At 38.8% G+C, this 16,360-nt stretch overlaps 1 long non-coding RNA gene across 1 annotated transcript; it reads left to right on the top strand.

The window, feature by feature from the left end:
- The first annotated feature begins 1,351 nt into the window (after positions 1 to 1,351).
- On the top strand, positions 1,352 to 15,661 carry LOC308275131. The gene is made up of 3 exons (XR_013961700.1): positions 1,352 to 1,377; positions 14,520 to 14,624; positions 15,642 to 15,661. It is a non-coding gene; the product is annotated as an uncharacterized lncRNA (long non-coding RNA).
- The last annotated feature ends 699 nt before the right edge of the window (positions 15,662 to 16,360 follow it).

Raw genomic sequence — 16,360 nt, forward strand, 5'->3', positions numbered from 1 at the left:
AGGTTCCATCCCCAGACCCGCAAAAAAAAAAAAAAAGATACAATAATGATGGCAGAATATATAAATTTCTCATTTCTGTTATCTTAATTAACTGGCTAAGTACTAAAACAATTTTTTCCTCTGCATTGGCAGACTTAGACACAGCAGTAAGTGATATTTCTTTTATAAATATTAAGGGTTGCGTTCTATTTTGCAATTCCCCATAGTATAGTTCAGTGACTTTCATTCGCCCTTACATTTTTGTCAAGTAGGAGATGATACATTTTAGGCAAGTGTATTTTAACCATTTTGTAGAATATTATTCTCAGACATTAATGGCTTTTATATTTTTAAAGGAGAAAAGATTCATGCCAATGACCTAAAGAAAGTTCTAGAAAACATGGGGATTGAGCTCACAGATGAAGAACTAGTAAAGCTACAGGAAATTCTGCCATTTGATGGTGAGCTGTAGAAATGTTGCCAGGGCCTTCTAGGGATTTTGTGGCCTTGGCGTGAATAATTTTACATTTTTTCTTGTTGCGCTTTTGCTGTAAATAATTAGAAAAGCAAGGACATTTGTAAACCAGGTGTGGTGGTGAATGCCTTTAATCCCAGTTCTTGGAAGACAGGGACAGAAGGATCACAGGTTTAAGACTAGCCTCAGCAATTTAGCGAGACTCTCAGCAACCTAGCAAGATTCTTAGCAACCTAGTGAACTCTATTTCAAAACAAAAAATATTAAAAGGGTTAGGGATGTATCTCAGAGAGATAATGAATGCCTCTGAGTTCAGAACTAGTATACACACACACAACACACACACACACACACACACACACACACACACACACACACAAAGTAAGGGCATTGTCATTTAGATTTAGTCTACAATATACTAAGTCTTTCAGCCATAAACCTTACTATCAGAACATAGAAAACATCTGTTACAGAGAGAGAGAAAAAGAGAGAGAAAGAAGAAGCAAAAGAAGAAGAGGAGGAGGAAGAGGAGGAGGAGGAAGAGGAGGAGGAGGAGGAGGAGGAGGAGGGGAAGAGAGGAGACAAGGAGGAAGCTATGGAGAATAGTAAAAATAAAAGTCAGAAAAAAGGAAACCAAACAAGTGATTGTTTTCACATAATAGTGCTTTCCTCATCTTCTAGTCCTGTTGCCAAAAATTGTATATATTTATCATACTGAGACTATTTTCTTTTCCATAACTCCATTTTTAATTGAATGGTGAAATAAAATGCATTCCGCACACAATTATAAGTAGTTGTCCTATCAAAGTTATAAAATAGAGTGATTCTCACAACATTTCTATTTTGATATGAATTATTTTTTCTTATAGCTTCTGGAAATGTATTTCAAAATAGAATGCTGGAAGATGTAAAATCTATGAAGGGTAAGTTAAAAGCCTGATAAAAGCAGTCACATCTGAAATCTCTAAGATTCACATTTATTTTTTATGATTCCTATCTACCTTTCATTATATAAACTCCTTGCTTAGTTACTTTTACCATAATCCTTTTCATATTAAATACTATATTATTTTAATAAATCTTTCCAGGAAATTCATATTCAAAATCCAGAGAATCTGATCATACATATAAAATTGTAAAGAAATGGGTCACCAAATTTTATGGAATTGTTTAAAGACAATTTGTTATGTAGGAGGATTATGACTGATTTTGAATAGAATTTCAATCCACTAATGAAAATTTTAAAATATTTTTACTTCAGTATTTACTAAAAGCAAGTCACTAAAAAAGATATAGAAGAAAGGTAGAGGCTTATTGTCAAGTTACATTCTACATATATCTCCTTCCAGCTCTTGGAATAAGAGAAGAGAAGGGAAAAGGCAAATGTTTAGCCTTTGGCACATTGGGTGCTTGAGGGAATTGAGTCTTCTGCAGATGGAGTTCCACTTCTATACACTCTGAGGCCCTTGAGAAGGGTAGTAGTAAGGAATATTTCTTGAAGAATTTTGTGGTGCTACCCTTTTAGAGCCATGTACTCTTATTCTTTCAATGACATTTATTTGTGAATGATGGACAATGTTGGAAACGTAAATTATCAGTCCCAGATGTCTGTTCTATTTTCCCCCCATTGTCCCATGATAAAATACCATTGGTTTGGACAAAGCTGCCACCAAATACCCAAAGTACTTCATGGGCTGGCATTCTATCTTCTCATAGGTAGGGATATTGTCTAAGAACTGTCGCTGCCACTGTTTCACCACATCCAGCAGCTGCTGGTCACACTCATCCCAGAGTGGCTGTGGGAGTGAACTCCTGCCAACCCTTAATTGAGCCTTCCCACAGTCCATATACTGGCAGCTCTTGATCTCTTTCAATCTTATTGGGGGTCAAAGTTCCTTTAAGTTGCCCAGCTCTGACCAGAAGCTGGTTTCTCCTGAAAATGGGCCCGAGTTGATGTCTCCAGCATGAACTTAGACAGGGCTGAGGGCCACAGTGGCTGCTGGCATGGGATTGGGTGAAGGGTTGACAGGCTCTGTTTATATTGGTTGCCTCCTCTGCCCACAGAAACCAGCTCTGGCAGCACTGGTTACTGGGCTATTGCAGCTGTACCACTTTTAAAGCCTTTTGGACTTCTTTTGGCTGGAGATTTACATCATTCCAGTCTTTCAGTGGGGTCCATGCTATCAGATAGGTTGATACCAGAAACCACTGGGAGGACAGGGGCCACATCTCCTACACTCTGGATTGTTCCTCCCAGGAATGCTGCTCTAGAGGAGGTCTGGGGTTACTCACCTCATCCAGCCAACTATGCCAAGTGTCAGAGGCCAGCTGTGTTTCAGGGGAGGTTTAGGCAGTGAGATTCTAAGAGAGAAGAAAGGGAATAGAGTCATCAAGAGAACAACGGTAGATTTATTTTGCAAACCTGTTCCTTATATAGGGTTCTGGACAAAATTTCATATGTCTGCACCATCATGGATGTGCACAGGCATGTTGCATTTTGCCCAGTCATGCTTACATAACTAAGTGCACATCTACAGCTGCATGGGATGAGTGAGTTCATGTCCTTACTACCAGCCTGTACTTCCTCTGGGCCCCACAAACATGTAGTTCATGGAGAAGACTCTGACACATGCCTAAGAAGAGTATTACAAGATGAGGAATAGTCACTTCAAAGGCCTTGAGTATCTAAAGGTGCATATCATTGGACTGAGGTTGTCACAGGGGTGATTCAGGAGCCCAGATGATTAGAATGGAATGAGCAAAAGACATTTACAAGAAATGAAGATCTGTTACACAGTTCTAAGAAAAATGACATTATTTCAACTTATTAAAAGGATATTTCTGGCCCAGTTGACTATAAAGACGGCTCAAATGGCACAAAGATAGAAACAACACACAAGTTTAATCCAAGCAAGGGATAATGATACCTCTCACAAGTGTGGCAGTAGTGTAGCTAACAAAGAGCAGTGACCAACTTTCAATAATGGGTACAACAGTCAACTAGACAAATTAAGGAAATAAAGATTTGAACAATACTATACAGCTGAGGAGGCTGGCTCTTGGTATTTTTCAGACTTTATGATAGTGGACAGTTATAAAAGCTTTACCAAGCCCCCTGAGCAAAAGTTGCTTGCCCACACCAACATGGTGCACAGTTGATGCATGATAGTTTCTGAAGAGAGTGTTATCCAATGACTCTATTTCTCCTGGCCTGAAAAGTACATATGCATACCTAATCCCAGTTACTTCATTTCTCTTTTTATCAAGGCCATGGGTATAAGTCTTCTATAAGAGCCTCCGTTAGGACTTTTTTATGATTGAGGAGCAGGGAGTAGAGGTGAAGAGGAGGAAATCTTTTTTTAAATTTTTTATTGGTATTAAATTCATACATCATATTGGGGTAGAAAACTTGTGTGAACATACATGTATACATCACTGATTTGACCCCTATCCAATTCCCACCCCACTCCCTCCCCGTCCCTCCTTCCCTTGCTTGGCTTAGTGGTTGACTTCAATATGTTAAAGTACATTGTGTGTTTTAGAGATTTTCCTCTTACCCCCTCTTTTCTCCTCCTTTAGGTTGCCTTTTTTGCTCCTCTATAGGATTTACTTTTTCATCTAGAGTTCCTCCTATGACCCATTTCTCCCTAACTCTCAAATATTAGGGAAAGCATCTGATTTCTTATTTTTTGTGACTGACTAATCTCACTTAGCATAATGTCCTCAAGTTCCATCCATTGCCCTGAAAATGATGTGATTGAGTTTTTTTAATGGCTGAGTAAAATTCCATTGTGTACAGATCCCACAGTTTTGTAATCCATTCATCTGTTGATGGACATCTTGGCTGGTTCCATAGTTTGGCTATGGTGAATTGTGCAGCTATGAACATAGATACACATGCATTAGCTTGGTAGTTTGGCTTCCTATCTTTGGGGTAGATACCCAACAGTGGTATTGCTGGATCAAATGATAGATTTGTTCCCATACTTCTGAGGATTCTCCATACTGTTTTCCAAAGTGGTTGCACTAATTTGCAATCCCACCAACAATGTTTTAGAGTTCCCGCTTCTCCACATCCTCGCCAGCATCTGTTGTTATTTGTGTTTTGAATGATGGCCATACTAGTTGGAGTCAGGTGAAATCTCAGGGTAGTTTTGATTTGCATCTCTCTGATTGCCAGTGATGTTGAGCATTTTTTCATGTATTTATTGGCCATTTGAATTTCTTCTTTTGTGAAGTGTCTATTTAGTTCATTTGCCCATTTTGTTATTGGATGCTTTGTTTTCTTAGTGTTGAGTTTCTTGAGTTCTCTGTATATTCTAGATATTAGTCCTCTATAGGTGGTGTAGGTGGCAAAAATATTCTCCCATTCTTTTGGCTCTCGATTGAGGTTCTTGACAGTTTCCTTTGCTGAACAGAAGCTCTTCAGTTTCATGCAATCCCATGTATTGATTCTCCTTTTAAGTTGTTGTGCCTTTGGGGTCTTGTTGAGAAAGTGTTTATCTGTGCCTATGTGTTGCAGTGTTGGACCTATGCACTCTTCAAGGAGCTTCAAAGTCTCTGGTTTGATTTCCAAGTCTTTGATCCATCTTGAATTAACTTTCGTACAAAGTGAGAAAGTGGGATTAATTTCCAGTTTTCTGCATTTAGTTAACCAGTTTTACCAACACCATTTGTTGAACAGGTTATCTTTTTCCAGTGTATGTTTTTGGCCCCTTTGTCAAAAATCAATTGGCTGAAAGTGTGTGGACTTGTTTCTGGGACTTCTGTTCTACTGCATTGGTCTATGTATGTGTTTTTTTCTGCCAGTACCATGCTGTTTGTATTACAATGGCTTTGTAGTATAGTTTAAAGTCAGGTATTGTGATTCCTCCTGCATGGTTTTTGTTGCTGAGAACTACCTTGGCTATTCTGGGCTTTTTGTTATTCCAGATTAATTTAAGGACTGATTTTTCTATGTCTGTGAAGAATGATCTTGGTAGTTTAATGGGCATTGCTTTAAATCTGTACATCACTTTTGGAAGGATGGCCATTTTAATGAACATGGAAGATCCTTCCATCTTCTAAGATCTTTTTCGATTTCTTTTTTCAGTGTTTTATAATTTTCTTTGTAGACATCTTTTACCTCCTTGGTCAAGTTTATTCCTAGGTGTTTTATTTTCTTGTGGGAGATCCTGAGTGGAAGTGTTTTCTGAATTTCTTTTTCAGTGTATTTATGGTTGGTGTACAGGAAAGCTTCTGATTTTTTAAGATTGATTTTGTATCCAGATACTTTGCTGAATTTGTTGATCAGTTCTATAAGCCTTTTGGTTGAATTTGTTGGGTATTCTAAATATAGTATCATGTCATCTGCAAATAGTGAAAGTTTGAATTCTTCTTTTCCTATTTGTACTCTTCTGATTTTCTTTTCTTCCTTATTGCTCTGGCTAGAGTCTCTAGTACTATATTGAAGAGAATGGTGATAATGGACATCCTTGTCTCATTCCTGTTTAAGGGGGAATTCTTGAAGTTTTTCCCCATTTAATATGATGTTGGCGGTGGGTTTATTGTAGATTGCTTTAATAATGTTGAGATGTGTTTCTTTTATTCCAGTTCTCTGCAGTGTTTTTTTTAAATCATAAATGGATGTTGGATTTTATCAAATGCTTTTTCAGCATCTATTGAAATGATCATGTGATTTTTGTCCTTGATTCTGTTTATATGGTGAATTACATGGATTGATTTTCATATGTTTAACTAGCCTTGCATCCCTGGGATGAACCCTACCTGGTCATGTTGTATGATTTTCCTGATGTGGTTTTGAATGCATGTTGCCAGTATTTTGTTTAATAGTTTTACATCCAAGTTCATCAGAGATATAGGCCTGTAGTTTTCCTTCCTTGAACTGTCTTTATTCGGTTTGGGTATTAGTGTGATGTTGGCTTTATAGAATGTATTTGGAGGGTCCTGGTTTTTTCTATTTCATGAAATAGTTTGAGGAGTATTGCGGTTAGCTCTTCTATAAAGGTTTTATAGAATTCACTTGGAAAACCATCTGGTCCTGGGCTTTTCTTTGATTGTATGCTCTTTATTGTTGTTTCAATCTCTTTGATTGTTATTGGTTTGTTTAAGTGTTCTATATCTTCTTGACTCAGTTTAGGAAGGTTGTATTTATCTAGGAAGTTGTCAATTTCCTCCAGATGTTCCATTTTGTTGGAGTATAGTTTTTCAAAGTAGTTTCTGATGATCCTCTGGATTTCTACACTGTCAGTAGTAATTTCTCCTTTTTCATCTCTTATCTTCATAATTTGGTTTGATTCTCTCTTTTTTTTAGGTTAGGTTGGCTACTGGTTTATCTATCTTGTTAATTTTTTCAAGAAACCAGCTTTTGGTTTTGTTGATTTTTTGTATTTTTTTAATTCTCTATTTCGTTAATTTCTCCTCTAATTTTAATAATTTATTTTCTTTTACTTGCTTTGGGGTTCAATTGTACCTGCTTTTCAAGGGCTTTGAGGTGTGTTGTTAGGTTATTTATTTGAAGATTTTCTGTTTTTCTTATGTGAGCATTTAGTGCTATAAATTTTCCATTCAATACTGCCTTCAAAGTGTCCTAGAGGTTTTGATATGTTGTATCTTTATTTTCATTTGTTTCTAGAAATTTCTTGATTTCACCTCTTACATCTTCTATGACCCATTCTTCATTCAGAAGTGTGGTGTTCAGTCTCCATATGTTTATGTTGTTTTTCTGGGTCTTCTTATAGTTGATTTCTAGTTACATTCCATTATGGTCTGAAATGACACAGGGAAGTATGTAACATTTTTTAAATTTGCTAGTGCTTATTTTGTATCCCAGGATGCGAACTATTTTGGAGAAGGTTACATGAGCAGCTGAGAAAAATGTAAAATCCACTGTAGTTGGGTGAAATATTCTATATGTGTCCTACAGGTCCATTTGGTTAATGGTGTTCTTTAGTTCTGAGGCATCTTTACTGACCCTTCATCTGGAAGATCGGTCTAGTGTTGTGAGATGTGTGTTGAATTCTCCCAGGATTATTGTATTGGGATTTATGTGTGACTTCATGTCACAAAGAGTTTCATTTAGAAAGTAGATGCACCTATGTTTGGGGCATAGATGTTGATTATTGTTATTTCCTCTTCCTGGACTATTCCTTTTACCAGTAAAATATGACCTTCTTTGTCTCTTCTAATAAGTTTGGGTTTAAAGTCTAACTTGTGTGATATTATAGTTGCTACTCCTGCTTGTTTTTGAGTCCCATTAGCATGGATTACCTTGATCCAGCCCTTTACCTTGAGTTTGTTCCTATCTTTACTTGTCAGGTGTGTTTCTTGTAAGCAGCAGATGGATAGATTCTGTTTTTTAATCCATTTTGCCACTTTGTCTTTTTATTGGGGAGTTGAGGCAATTTATATTCAGTGTGACTATGTAGAGATAATTTTTCATTCCTAACATGTTAAGATTTTATTTCTGTTTGAGATACAGTTTATTCTTCTTTGCTTAGTTGTCTGCTTGATGGGAAATCTTGTTTCTCTGGTTTTGGTGTGTATTACCTATTTCTTCTTTGCAGTTAATCTCCTTGAGTATTTTCTCTAGTGCTGGTTATGGGGTTTTTTTTTTGGTTTTTTTGGTGGTACTGGGATTCCTGGAAGCCCTTCTACCTCTGGGCTACACTCCCAGACCTATTTTTATATTTTTGAAACAGGTCTCTTACGCCAGCGTGGCTGGCTTGGAACCTACGCGATCCTCCTGTCTCTGCCTCCCAAGCGTGGGGATTACAATGTGCGCCACCATGCCCAACTCTAGTGCTGGTTTTGAAGACATAAATTCCTTCAGTTTCTGTTTGTCATGGAAGCTTCTTATTTCTCCATCTAATTTGATAGAAAGTTTTCCTGGGTAGGAAATTTTGGCTGGAAGTTGTTTTCTTTCAGAGTTTGGAATATGTTACTCCACGCCCTTCTGGCTTTCATGGCTTGGTTTGGGAAGTCTGGAGTAATTCTAATTGGTTTTCCTCTGAATGTCACTTGTCCTTTTTTTTTTTTTTTTTGCCTTTAAGATTCTCTCCTTGGCTTCCACATTAGTCATTTTGACAATTATGTGGCATGGGGATCCTCTTCTCCGATCCTGTCTAAAGGGAGTTCTATAAGTTTCCTGGACCTGCGTATCAACCTCTTGCTCTATGTCTGCAAATTTTTCTGCTATCACTTCCTTGAAGAGATTATTGATCCTTTTAGTTTCACCTTCTTTTCCCTCCTCTATTCCAATTATTCTTAGGTTAGCTCTCTTAAAATGGGCCCATATTTCTTCAATATCAAATTCCGCTGCTGGATATTTTTTTCTAAATTAGAGACTATGCGTTCATTTTTGGAGTGATCATCTTCTAGGACCAAGATTCTCCATGTGGTCTAATCGGTTGTTTATACTTTGAATTGAGGCCTTTACTTCAATGATTGCATCCTTTATCTCTTTTAGACTCTTTCTGAATTCTTTTGAAAGTGCTCTATTTTTTCTACAGTTATTTTCCTGATTTGATCTTCTGGAGATCTCTGAATTTCTTTGTTAGCAGGTTCTGATGTTGTAGGGTCTTGGGCATTCATTGATCCATTGTTATTCCTCTTTCCCATGATTTTGGAAGTTTGTGCCTTTTCTGGATTTTTCCCTAGGTCACTACGACTTCACTTAAGGTGCTCTGGATCTTGAGTCTGTAGTATCTCAGTCACCACTACTCCTTTACTGGGTTGTATCACAAAGTCTCAGACCCAGGGAGTCAATCGAGGCTGCTTTAAACCATCAGGGTGCCAGACTGGGCTTTCTCCCACTGGGAGCTTCGACTATGGTGTGATTTATCTGCCACCACCTCTCCACCACTGGGTTGGACTGCAAAAATCTCAGACCCTGGAGACTCTCAGCACAAGTCCCTGGGAGTGCAGTACTGGGATTTCTCCTCTAGGAGCCACAGTTTGACTCACGGTTGTTGAGTGCGTTGATGGAGCTTTAGTGGACTCGGTGAACTCTCTGCTGCCCCCGCTGGCAATATGACCCCGCTGCCACACCCTCAGCCGTGACGCTGGCATATTTCTTCTCTGGTTTTGAGGTCTGCTCTGAGTCCCTGAAGGGTGTGCTGAGCCTGGCCTCTGGGAACTTTAGACACTCTTTGCGCCAAAAAAACTGCTGAATCCTGCCTGGCTGTTCCATAGCTGCTCACCTCAGCTCACTGTCCACCCCTCCTTTCTGAAGCCTGGTGGCTTTTTGAGTGCACTGATCTGGAGCCATCTGGTGAACTCGCTGCTGCCACCGGCAGTATGGAGCTGCTGCTGCGTCCTCGGCCACTGCTCTGCAGACTGGTTTCTTTTCTGATGTCTGGTTGTTCTTCCAGCCCTCTTTTTCTCTGTCCCTTGTATTTACAGTTTTTATTTCTCTGCTGATGGTGTTTTCTGGCTATGAAAGGCACTGATTTTGTGGTAATAGAGATTGAGTGTTAGCAGGACTTGTAAACGCCACTTTTCTGCTTCGCCATTTTCCCGGAAGTCACCCCTTTCTTCTAATACTAGAAAAATACATACTTATGTTTATTAACAAATATAGTATTAATAGAAAAAATAGATTACCAATTTATGTGATAAGCAATTCCAAGGTAATTGTGGTAATCAAAGAAAAAGTGGTGTTACTGTTTTTACCATAAACCCACATCTAACAAATGTGACTAGACCAGAGCTGATATGTTTATGTAGAATCAAATAAGTGTTATTGGGACCTTTCACCATGCTTATAATGGAGAAAGGCAGTCTACAAATTCAAGAGGTGCATTTAAGGCCATTTTTAAAAGAACAAAAAAAAACCCCTCAGCTGACACCGAGTTTAATTACTATGTAATGATTTATATTCTTATAGTTGAGGTAGGTAATGTGGTAGGTATCATGCATTTTGGTTGGGCTCTTCTTTCCTAGTTTACTTTTATTTGTTTTATATGTAACTCTGGAACTTTAACCTAATTTTTAATATTTTTGTAGGTAATGGAAAAGTTGAACTCAATAAATTGATAGATGCAATTATGACACACGTAAATAAAGAATTAATGTCAATCTAAGAACTTAATTGTTGTACTAAATTATATTTAATTTTTTTGTTTAAATTTTTTTTGCAGTGCTGGGGTTTGAACCCAGAACTTTGCACATGTTAGGCAAATGCTCTACTACTGAGCTACATCCCCAGTGACTAAGTTATATTTTAATGCTCTATTCTATCTATCATCTTATTTCTTTTTTGTTTTATCATTATATCATTTATCATTTTGTTCTACCATTTTATCATTTCAATTCAAGTAATTTTCTATTTTGTTGCTTCAAATACAAATTGGTGAACTATAACCCTTAGGACAAACAATCTAATTATTTTCAGAAATAATTTTACTGGAAAATAACCTTGCTCTTTAGTTTATGTACTGTTTGTTGCTGCTTTTACATTACCATTAGAGATGAGTAGTGGCAGAGACTGTATGTCCTACAAAACCTAAAATATTTACTACCTTATTGACTTATCCAAAAAGTTTTTATTATTTTGGCTTTATTTATTTATTTATTTATTTATTTGGTACTGGAGGTGGAACCCAGGCTTTTCTACCTCTGGACTATATTCCTAGACCTATTTGACACTTTATTTGGAAACAAGGTCTTACTAAGTTGTTGAGAGCCTCACTAAGTAGCTGAGGCTGGCTTTGAACCTGTGTGATCCTCCTGTCTCAGTTTCCCAAGTGCTGGGATTACAAGCATGTGCCACGACACCTGGCTTTTAGTTTAATTTTAGACAGAGTAATGTTACAGCTGATTCTTCTTGAGGTAAGTATGGTTTACCACTGAGGTAGATTCATTTTAATTATTTATAACAGCCTCCTTTGCTCTGAACAGTCCTTGTTTGCATGATAAACTATATGGTCATTCTAAGTCTAGATTTTTGTGCACTTATATACTTAAGTGCAATGCTATGGTAGAAAATTTTTATTTTGAAATATAATCCAAACTACATTTCAGTATGTATAATATGAACATCACAAAGGGAAATTACCTTACTGCAATCATTGCCACCATGTACATTATTACTAAGCAAACTAGCCTAAAAATCACAGAATGTAAAGACTCACAGTCATAATCAAAATATCTAAGTTGGGCATGGTGGCACATGCTTATAATCCCAGTACTTGGGAGGCTGAGACAGGAGGATTGCAGGTTTGTGGCCAGCCTTAGCTACTTAGGTCCTCCACAACTTAGTGAGACCCTGTTTCAGAATAAAGAATTAAAAAAAATAGAGCCAGGCATGGTGGCACATGTTTGTAATCCCTGCATTTGGGAGGCGGAGACAGGAGGATCACGCTGGTTCGAAGCCAGCCTCGCTGGTTTAAGAGACCCTATTTCCAATTAAAAATATAAAATGTGTCTGGGAGTGTATCCTGGAGGTAGAAGGGTTTCCAGAAACCCCAATACCACAAAAAAATAAATAGGGCTGGGGCCTCAGTAGCGGCCTTGCCTCACGACAGGCTCTGATCCCGGCCTCGTTGGCCCCGGCACTGACCTCACCCCTCGGCAGGCTCCAATCCCGGCCTTGGAGGCCCAGCACCGGCCATACCTCAAGGCAGGCTCCGATCCCAGCCTTGCTGGCTCTGGCACCAGTCTAATCCCTTGGCAGGCTCCTATCCAGGCCTCGGAGGCCCCAGCACCAGCCTTGCCTCACAGCAGGCTCTGATCCCGGCCTCAGAGGCCTCAGCACTGGCCTTGCCTTGTGGCAGGCTCCAATCCTGGCCTCTCTGGCTCCAGCCCTGGCCTAACTGGCTCCAGCCCTGGCCTAACGCATCAGCTGGCTCCGATCCTGACCTTGGATGCCCCAACACCAGCCTTGCCTCATGGCTGGCTCTGATCCTGGTCTCACTGACCCCGGCACTGGCCTAACCCCTCAGCAGGCTCCGATTCTGACCTCGGAGGCCCCAGCATCAGCCTTGCCTCACAGCAGGCTCTGATCACAGCCTCGTTAGCCCTGGCACTGGCCTAACCCCTCAGCAGGCTTCAGTCCTGGCCTCGGAGGCCCCAACACCAGCCTTGTCTCACGGCATGCTCCGATCCCAGCCTCGCTGGCCCTGGCACTGGCCCAAACCCTCTGCAGGCTCCAATCTGAGCACCCTCTTCACACAGCAGGTTGTCCCATGTTCCCAAGGGTGCGTGGTGGTATTATTCTGCCTCTGAGGTAATTTCTTCAAAAATTCCAGTTGTATTACATCAGATCTCTGCCTCCCCTGAGTACTTGCTGCTGCCAATGCGACTGCTTCCACCATTTCAAATCTTTCCCAAGCTCTTTTCCCATACCGCAAAATGTCCAGTGTTCCTAAGCATGCGCAACAGTAGCATTCGACCTTTGGGGTAATTTTTTCAGAGGATCAGGGTGCAGCCTGCCTTGAGGTATGGATGGTGCTGGGGCCTCCGAGGCCGGGATCAGACTCTGCTGTGAGGCAAGGACGGAGCTGGGACTTGTGAGACCAGGATAGGAGCCTGCCAAGGGGTTAGGCCGGTGGCAGGGTGAGCGAGCTGGGATTGGAGCCTGCTGTGAGGGTAGGCTGGTGCTGGGGCCTCTGAGGCCGGGAGAGGAGCCAGCCGAGGGGTTAGTTCAGTGAGGGGGCCAGAGAAGCCAGGATCAGGGCCTCCCATGAGGCAAGGCCAGTGCTGGAGCCAGCAAGGTCAGGATCAGAGTCCTCTGGGTGGCCAGGCCATTACTGGGGCCGTCAAGAGTGGGATCGGAACTTGCAATGAGGCATGCACAGAGAAATAACACAGAAAATAAAATCCAGATGCTTCCCCTAATTAGCAAGAACTAGGAGGAAAGGGGTAACAGAAGGAGGTCGAGTAGTAGAAAGGGCCTTATTGAGAAGCAATTAAGGTGACCAATCAGAGTGGAGGGGGTGGGGGAGGATGGAATCTCTTTAAAACTCATGAGGTGCATAAATAATTATATCAAAGATAATCATCAATTAAGCATGGGATCGAGGAAATGGGATGGGGATTGGATGAGGGTTTATCGGATGATATGTGCTTGTATATCCTCTCAATCTTGTATTCCAAAGTGATTATGATTACAAAAGATAATAATAATAAATAATTGCCACAAAAAATAAAATTCTGAATCTCACTTTGTTCTGCACCATTCTTCTCTGATGATGATGTGAGTAGAGGGAGCAGAGGTCAGGTTTAAGCAAGTTGACCCACAGACTAACATTATTCTGACAATGATACAAATTTGTTCTTTCAGAGAAACACAGGGCCAAGTATGCCTAGAAAATAGTTGTTGGTATCAACAAACCACAGGTTTGTGTTTTCTGAGCAGAGAACACATGGGGCCAAAGTCACCAACAGGTGGCCAAATTAAAGCCCTTTAAATCATTTGTTTTAAAAAATATTCATCATATGCTAAATATTTAATGCTTCAAGAAAATTTAATGTATCATAATAATTTAGAACCTCTATTTGTTTTAACAGAAATACTTAGAGAAGAGGTACCACATGCATATTTAATGGTTCATGAATATTAGGCATTGCTTGGTCCTTCCATTTCTGTAATATATATCTTCTACTTAAAAACTGTTTATCTGTACTGAACACATTACAAAAAGTTTAACCTATGTTTCATAAAACAAATCTTTACCTAATATACTTACTTAACTTCTTAGTAGAATTAAAGGTTTCCCAAAGCAAATGCATTTATGCTGTGTTATCATATTAAGTAGTCAGTAACTAAAGATAGCAATACATAATTAAAGGAGTAAGAGAGATACTGAATGAAGATCAACTATCTATGATAGCTTAAGTAACTTAGAATCTCCAAAACCATGAATACCTTGTTGTTTTACCTCATAATTATAGATGTTGCATTTTAAGATTAAGAAATGATTCTGTCTTTCTGATAACTCATGTTACCTGTTCACATAACTGTTGAAACTGCTAATTAATAGACATATAATTTTCTTTTTTATATTTTCAAGATTTTAGGTCATATTCAAAATTCTTATCTACATATAACTTCTTTCTTTTGAAGGAGGAGAAGTTAATCCCAGTGATATCAGAAATATTCTGGGAGAAATGGGGATTGAGCTCACAGATAATGAATGCTTGGAACTAGAAAAAAATCTGCCAGTTAATGGTAAGTATTTAAAATAAAATTGTAGCTTTCAAGGAGTTTTTCTTTTTTTTTTGACAACTTCCAATAGCTACTTACATTTGATAAAATTTTTTAAAAATAGAATTTAGTTGGGCATGGTGGTGCATGCTTGAAATCCCAGTACTTGGGAGGCTGAGACAGGAGGATCTGGGTTTGTGGCTAGCCTCAGCTACTCAGTGAGGCCCTCTGCAACTTAGTAAGACCTTGTTTCAAAATAAAAAATAAAAATTCAGGCTGGTGGTATAGCTCGGAGGTAGAATGCTCCTGAGTTCAATCCCTAGCAACACACACACACACACACACACACACACACACACACACACAAAGATAGAATTTTAAAAGAAATAATGCAGGTCAATCTTAAGAAGTATTTCCAACTGTTTCATTTCATTTATAGAATCATTTGCTTCTTTAATAACTCACCTGGTATTAAGAAAAGAAAGTTTCTATTCTTTCTTTTGATTCCAGTAAGAATATATGCTCAAAACTATGTAGGAATATATAGAGAGCAAATGTTGAAAATGTGCTCAAAGGAAAAATAAAGAAATTAAAAGGGGACTAGGAGAATTAAAATGTGTTTTTTTTCAGCATAGTAGAGTGTTTGCAATAATTTCCCCAGGTTCCAGGAAGCCCTATTCAGATCTTTTTCCATTTTGCTTTTTTTTTTGTTGGGTCTGGGGATGAGACCTAGGGGAATTCGACCTCCAAGCTATACCTCCTTCCCTATTTTTTTACTCTTTATTTTGAAACAGGGTCTCACTAAGTTGCAGAGGGCCTCACTAAGTATCTGAGGCTGTCTTCAAGCCGTGAACCTCTAGTCTCAGCCTCCCGAATGCTGGGATTGTAAGCATGTGCCACCATGCCCAGCTTACATTCTTTATTTCAAAATAAATTAAGACCTTTTCTTGGATAAATTATGATGCCTCTATTTCTGAAATTAAGACTTTGTATTGTCTTACTTAATCTCATTGGTATGGCCTGATTTGTGTCTTTTTACAGTTGATGGAAAGGTATACCAGAACAGGTTGATGGATGATATGACTACTCTTAAAGGTAAATGAGAATATGAAAAAGTAGATTAATCAGAAATGTTTTCCATTCTCTAAATCTAGAATCATGTCATCAGATGATGTGAAATTATATTAATGTTTTACAAAGATCATTTCTGTATATATGTTACCAAATAATTTTATACCATTTGTGTGTGTGTGGTACTGGGATTCCTGGAAGCCCTTCTATCTTCGGGCTACACTCCCAGACCTATTTTCATATTTTTATTTGGAAAAAGGGTCTCTTAAGCCAGTGAGACTGGCTTTGAACCTGTGCAATCCTCCTGTCTCTGTCTTCCAAGTATGGGGATTACAAGTGTGCACCACCATGCCCAGCTATACTATTCTTTAACATTGAAATTTAAATGAAACTAGGACTCTTGAATTTCTTTACTCCTAGTGAAATGGTGAACTTAAAAAAAATCTTATTAGCACAAGTCAATGAAAAGTAAATTGTTATTTATGGTTCTATATTCTGAGCTCATAGAGGAAGAGTCTTCTGTGAAAATTTATGACTACAGATTTGTGTTCATGAAGGGTAGACATTTTAATTCCACTTTCATATTGATAGTCTTTGTACAACTCATCCTATCCCATTGGACCTTTATCTTAATGGTGAAACATATTCATAATGCGCAGTAATATATAGCTTTTGTCATATTTTATGGT

Source organism: Muscardinus avellanarius (assembly GCF_963383645.1).
Source record: "Muscardinus avellanarius genome assembly, chromosome: 16".
Taxonomy (NCBI): domain Eukaryota; kingdom Metazoa; phylum Chordata; class Mammalia; order Rodentia; family Gliridae; genus Muscardinus; species Muscardinus avellanarius.